The sequence below is a fragment of the Rhincodon typus genome, chromosome 11, assembly GCF_021869965.1.
Source record: "Rhincodon typus isolate 14 chromosome 11, sRhiTyp1.1, whole genome shotgun sequence".
NCBI classification, from domain to species: domain Eukaryota; kingdom Metazoa; phylum Chordata; class Chondrichthyes; order Orectolobiformes; family Rhincodontidae; genus Rhincodon; species Rhincodon typus.
The window spans coordinates 869,497-876,486 of NC_063342.1; positions in this window are offsets into that span (position 1 = coordinate 869,497).

Here is a 6,990-nt window from a genome sequence, read left to right on the forward strand (position 1 = left end):
ATCTTTCTGCTCATCCACACTACCAAGAATCTTACCATTAGCCCAGTCACAAACTTTCTGAGCACTGCTCCTTCATGAAGTGAAGTCCTGAAGGACTATAACCTGCTGTCGTGTGACTTCCGATTGTGTCACCTCAGTCCAATCCCGGCACCTCCACATCATGTCTCCAGAGCGAGTAAGAGTGAATCTGAGAGTAACCCACCCAGTAAGACCTAATCTCATCACAATTCTGGAAGGAAGGATGTTCTCCCATTATCTCGATCAATATTCCTCCTTCAATCTATTTCATTCTTTCTATTTTTTGCAACTTATGTCATGTTTGAAATGCAATGTCTACCGTGTAGTTCTTTTTCAAACATTACGTTTTGTTCTCCAAAAATATCAGACTTGATTTATGTTAATGTTCCCTTGAATATCCATGTCCTCTCTCCCTGTCAATCTATGCATTTATGTACTCATGTCTGGAATCTTATACATCTTCCCAGATTCAATAAGTATCCCGAGCTGGGGCAGTTGCCAATGGAAATTTACTTCACCTGAAGAAGAAGCAGCGCTCCGAAACCTTGCAATTTCAGATTAACCCGTTGGACCATAACCTGATGTTGTGTGACTTCTGACTTTGTCCACCCCTCATCCTTCTAAATTCCATCAAGTACAGACACAGAGTCCTCAACCATTCCTCATAGGACAAGCCCTTCATCCCCGGGATCATTTTCATAAACCTCCTCTAAACCGCCCCTCACACCAACGCCGACGCATCCTTCCTTAGATATGGGCCCAAAACTGCGTTCAGTATTCCAAATGCATTGTGACCAGAGCCTTATACAGCCTCAGCAGTACATCCCTGCTCTTGTATTCTAGCCCTCTTGAAATGAATGCCAACACTGCATTTGCCTTCCCAGCTGCCAACTGAACCTGCATGTTAACCTTAACAGGAGCCTGAACTAGATTCACACATCTCTTTGTGCTTCAGATTTCTGAAGCTTTTCCCTGTTTAGAAAATAGTCCATGCTTCTATTCCTATCAAAGTGCATAACCTGCCACTTTCCCACATGGTATTCCATCTGCCACTTCTTTACCCACTCTCCTAGCCCTGACAGCAGCCTCCCCATTTCCTCAACACTACATGTCCAGTCGGCTGATCCTCTATCCATGCCTGTAGCTTGCCTTAATGTCACAGATTCTTATCTTATTTAGCTGCCTCCTGTGTGCCCCTCTGCCTCCAATGCACTAGTGAAAATAATCCAAGACTGTCCAACTTCTCCTTATAGCTAACACACTCCAATCCAAGCAACATCCTGGTAAACCTCTTCTGCATTATCTCCAGTGTAAGGAGGCAATGGGCTAGTGGTATTTTCGCGAGACTATTAATCTAGAAAAATCAGGTAATGTTCTGTGGGCCAGTTTTGAATCCTGCCAAGGCAGATGGTGGAATTTGAATTCAATAAAAAAATAGCTGGAATTAAGAATCTATTAATAACCATGAAACTCTTGTCAATTGTTAGAAAAACCTATCCAGTACACTAATGTCCTTTAGGGAAGGAAACTGCCATCCTTACCTGGTCTGGCCTACATGTGACTTCAGACCCAGATCAAAGTAACTGATTCTCAACTGCCCTCTGAAATGACCTTGCAAGCTATTCAGTCGTATCAATTGCTACATCGTCTGAACAAGGAAAAGAAACCAGGCTGTGGACAGCATCAGTATGTAGCTCACAATCACCTTCTCAAGGGCAGCTAGGATCAAACAATAAATAATGGTCAGCTAGTGACACACACATCCCATCAGTGAATTGAATAGGAAATCCTTTCTACAGCACAGTGATCAGAAAGGCATACAACACTCAAAATGTGGCCTCAAGTTTTATAAAGCTACATGACTCGGCAACTTTAATGTCTAATGCCCCAACCGATGAAGGCGTGCATTCCATACGCCCTCTTTACCACCTTATCCACTTATATTAACATAGAAACATAGAAAATCGTTGCAGGAGTAGGCCATTTGGCCCTTCAAGCCTGCAACACTATTCAATACAAACACGGCTGATTGTACAATCTCAGCATCCCATTCTCGCCCTCTCCCCATACCCCTTGATCCCTTTAGACGCAAGGACCACATCCAGCTCCCTCTTGAATTTATTTAATGAACTAGCCCAACAGCTTCCTGTGGGAGAGAACTCCACAGGTTCACAACTCTCTGAATGAAGAAATTCTTCCTCATTTCAGTCTTGAATGGCCTACCTCTTAATCTTGGATGTGACCCCTAGTTCTGGACTTCCCCCAACATTGGGAACATTCTTCTTGCATCTAGCCTGTCCAGTTCCATCAAGATTTTACATGTTTCTTTGAGATCCTCCATCATTCTTCTAAATTCAATACAAGCGCAGTCGATCCGGTCTTTCCTTATATGTCGGTCCTGCCATCCCGGGAATTAGTCTGGTGAACCTTCCTGGACTCCCTTAATAGTGAGAATGCCCTTCCCTCGGACGAGGAGACCAAAACTCTACACAATACTCAAGGTGTGGCTTCACCAAGGCCCTGTATAACTGCAGCAAGACATCCTTACTCCGATACTCAAACCCTCTCACTATGAAGGAGAGCATGCCATTAGCTTTCCTCACTGCCTGCTGCACCTGCATACCAACCTTCAGTGACTGTTCCACCATGACACCCAGGTCTCAGTGCACCTCACCTTCTCCTAAACTGCCACCATTCAGATAATAATCTGTCTTCCTGTTTTTGCAATCAAAGTGGATAACCTCACACTTATCCACATTATATTGCATTTGCCAAATATTTTCCCACTCAGCCAGGCTGTCCAAGTCACCCTGCAGCCTCTTAGCATCCTCCTCACAGCACACACTGCCGCCCAGCTTATTGTTGTCTGCAAATTTGGAGATAATGCATTCAATTCCTTCAACCAAATTGTTAATATATATTGTGAGCAGCTGAGGCACCCCACCCATCACTACCTGCCATTCTGAAAAGGACACGTTTATTCAAACTCTCTGCCTCCTGCCTGCCAGCCAGTTCTCTACCCATGTCAATACATTACCTCCAACACCATGAGCTTTAATTTTCTTTACTAATCTCTGGACTGGGACCTTGTCAAAAGCCTTTTTAAAGTCCAGATACACAGCATCTACTGATTCGCTATTGTCGCCTCTCACATCTTCAAAAAATTCCAGAAGATTTTTCAAGCAAGATTTCCCTTTAGTGAATCCATGCTGAGTGGAAGCCATTTGGTCATTGCTTTCCAAATGCTGAGTTATTACATACTTAATGATCGACTCCAGCATTTTCCCCACCACCGATGTCAGGCTAACTGGCCTACAATTTCCCATTTCCTCTCTGCCTCCTTTTTAAAGAATGGAGTTAGATTAGCTACCCTCCAGTCCATTGGAACTCTTCCAGAATCTACAGAATGCTGGAAAATGGACACCAATACATCTTCTATTTCCGGGATCACTTCCTCAAGCATCAGACCCGAGGGACTTATTGGGTTTTAATCCCATCAATTTCCCCAATACTATTTCCTGACTAAAAAGAATTTCCTTTAGTTCCTCCTTCATGCTTGACCGTCTGTCCCCTAGCATTTCCTGAAGGTTATTTATGTCTCCTTAGTGAAGGCAGATCCAAAGTATTTGTTCAACCGCTCTGCCATCTCTTTGTTGTTCATTATGAATTCACCTGATTCTAACTGCAAGGGACCTACTTTTGTCTTCACCAGTCTTTTTCACTTCACATGTCTATAGAAGATTTTTAGTCAGTTTTTTATGTTTTCCACAAGCTTACTTTCATATCCTATTTTCCTTTTCCAAATTAAACCCTTTATCCTTCTCTGCTGAATTTTGAATTTCTCCCCGTGTTCGGGTTTACTGCTTTTTCTGGCCAATTTATAAGACTCCTCCTCTTTGGTTTTAACACTGTTCCTGATTTCCCTTGTTAGCCATGGTTGAGCCACCTTCCCTGTTTTACTCTTACACCAGACAGGGATGTACAATTGTTAAAGTTCATCCATGTATTCTTTAAATGTCTGCCATTGCCTGTCCACCCTCAATCCCCTAAGTATCCTTGGCCAGTTTATCCTAGCTAGTGCATGTCTCATACCAAAGTTAGCTTTAAGTTCAGGATCCTAGTTTCTGATTTAATTGTGTCACTCTCCATCTTAATTAAGAATTCTACCTTATTATGGTCACTCTTCCCCAAAGGATCTCGCACCACAATGTTGCTCATTAATCCTCTCTCGTTACACAATACCCAGTCTAGGATGGCTTGCTCTCTAGTTGGTTCCTTGACATATCAGTCATGGAAACCATCCCTCATACATTCCAGGAAATCCTCCTCCATCGCACTGCTACCAGTTTGGTTAGTCCAATCAATACTTAGGTTGAAGTCACCCATAATAACTGCTGTACCCTTACTGCATGTATATCTAATTTCCTGTTTGATACAATCCCCAACCTCACAAATACTGTTTGGTGGTCTGTACACAACTACCACTAAAGCCTTTTTCCCCTTTGGTGTTCTGCAGCTCCACCCATACAGATTCCACATCATCCAGGCTAATGTGTCCCCTTACTATTGCGTTAATCCTCTCCTTAACCAGCGACATGACCCCACCTCACTTTCCTTTCTGTCTGTCTTTCCTGCAAACTGAATAACCCTGGGCATTGAATTCCTATCCTTGGTCATCCTGGAGCCAGATCTCTGCGATCCCAATTATATCATATCCATTAATAACTGTTTGTGCAGTTAATTCATCCACCTTATTACAAATGCTCCTCGCATTGAGACTCTCAGCCTTCAGGCTCATTTTTTTTGACATTTATTGCCCTTTTAGAATCAACGTGAAATGTGGCCCATTTTAATTTTTGTCTTTGCTCTCTCTTCCCCTTACTGTCCTCTGTTTTTGTCCCCAGTTTACTTCCCTCCGACTTCCTGCATTGGTTCCCATCCCCCTGCCAGATTAGTTAAACACTCCCCCCAGGACATTGGTTCCAGTCCTACCCAGGCAGACTGTCCAGTTTGTAATGGTCTCACCTCCCCCAGAACCGGTTCCAAAGTCCCAGGAATTTGAATCCTTCCCTCTTGCACCATCCTTCAAGCCATGTATTCATCTTAGCTATCCTGCCATTCCTACTCTGGCTAGCATGTGACTCTGGTAGTAATCCGAACATTACTACCGTTAGGTCCTATTTTTTAAGTTTATCACCTACCTCCTAAATTCAGCTTGTAGGACCTCGTCCTGTTTTTCACCAATATCCTTGGTGCCTATATACACCACGGCAGCTGGCTGTTCACCCCCCTCCTCCAGAATGTCCTCCAGCCACTCAGACATCCTTGGCCCTTGCACCAGGGAGGCAACATCCCATCCTGGGCTCTCATTAGTGGCTGCAGAAACGCCTATCTATTCCCCTTACAATGGAGTCCCCTATCACTATAGCTCTGCCACTCTTTTTCCTGTCCTCCTGTGCAGCACAGCCAGCCATGGTGCCATGAACCTGCCATTTGCCCCTTTCAAGAAGCTATGGACTTGCACCTCAAGATCCCTCTGTATATCAACGCTCCTAAGGGTTCTGCCATTAACTGTATAGTTTCCCCTTGCATTTGACCTCCCAAAATGCATCACCTCTCATTTGTCTGGATTAAACTCCATCTGCCATTTCTCTGCCAAAATTTCCAACTGATCCAAATCACGTTGTATCCTTTGACAAACTTCTTCAGTATCCATACTCCACCAATTATTGTGTCATCTGCAAACTCACTAATGAGACCGACATTTTCATCAAAATCATGTACATATACAACAAACAACAGAGGTCCCGGTACTGATCCAGTGTTCACTGGATCACTGGTCACAGACCTACAGTGAGAAAACTACCCCTCCATAATTACCCTCTGCCTTCTATGACCAGGCCAAATTTGTATCCAACTTACCATGGATCCCATGTGACCTAATCTTATGGACCAGCTTACCATGAGGAATCTTGTCAAATGCTTTCGTAAAGTCCACTCAGACAACATCTACTGTACTGACTTCATCAATCATCTTTGTCAAAACATTCAATTAAGTTTGAGAGACACGACCTTCCCCACTCATTAGCAATAGGCAGCATTGCTCCGAGTCCATAATTTTCTAAATGTGAGTAAATCCTGTCCCTAAGAATCTTCTCCAGTTATTTGCCAACCACTGATGTTAAACTCACCGCCTGTAATTTCCTGAACTATCCTTGTTGCCCTGCTTGGACAAAGTAACAACATGGAATAGATCGCATCGGGCCCTGGGGACTTATCCATCTTAATGCTTTTCAAGGCAACCAACACCACCTCCTTCTTAATATCAACATTCCCTAGAATGCCAACATACTCCTCCCTAATCTTACCATCATTCATGCCCTTCTCCTTGGTGAATACTGATGCAAAATCCTAATGAAGAACCACACTGAATTCCTCTGGCTTCATGCTTAAATTCCCTCCTTTGTCTTTGAATGTACCTACACTTTCCCTAGACACCTTCTTGTTCTTAGAGTACGTATAAAATGCCCTGGGATTCTCCTGAATCCTACTTGCAAAGGACAATTTATAGCCCATTTTAGCCCTCCTAATTGCTTGTTTAGGTTCTTTCCTGTTTCCTTTCTATTCAAGGGCCTTGATTGATTTCCTAATCCTGACATATACTTCCTTTTCCTTTTTTACTAAACTTTCAATATCTCTTGCCATCTTTGTCTTTCATCCTCAGAAGGACATATTGCCCCTGAACTCTGTTAACTGGTCTTTAAAAGATTCCCACCTGTCAGATATAGGCCATATGTCCCAAAGATGGTTAGATTACATCAAACATCTTGTCCCTTTAGAAAAAAAGCAAAAAACTGCAGATATTGGAAATCTGAAGGATGCATTGTACTGACCATACCCAACAATACCGCACTTGCAAAACTCACAATGCTGTCTCACATTGGATTCTGCAAATAAACAACATTGGCTGGA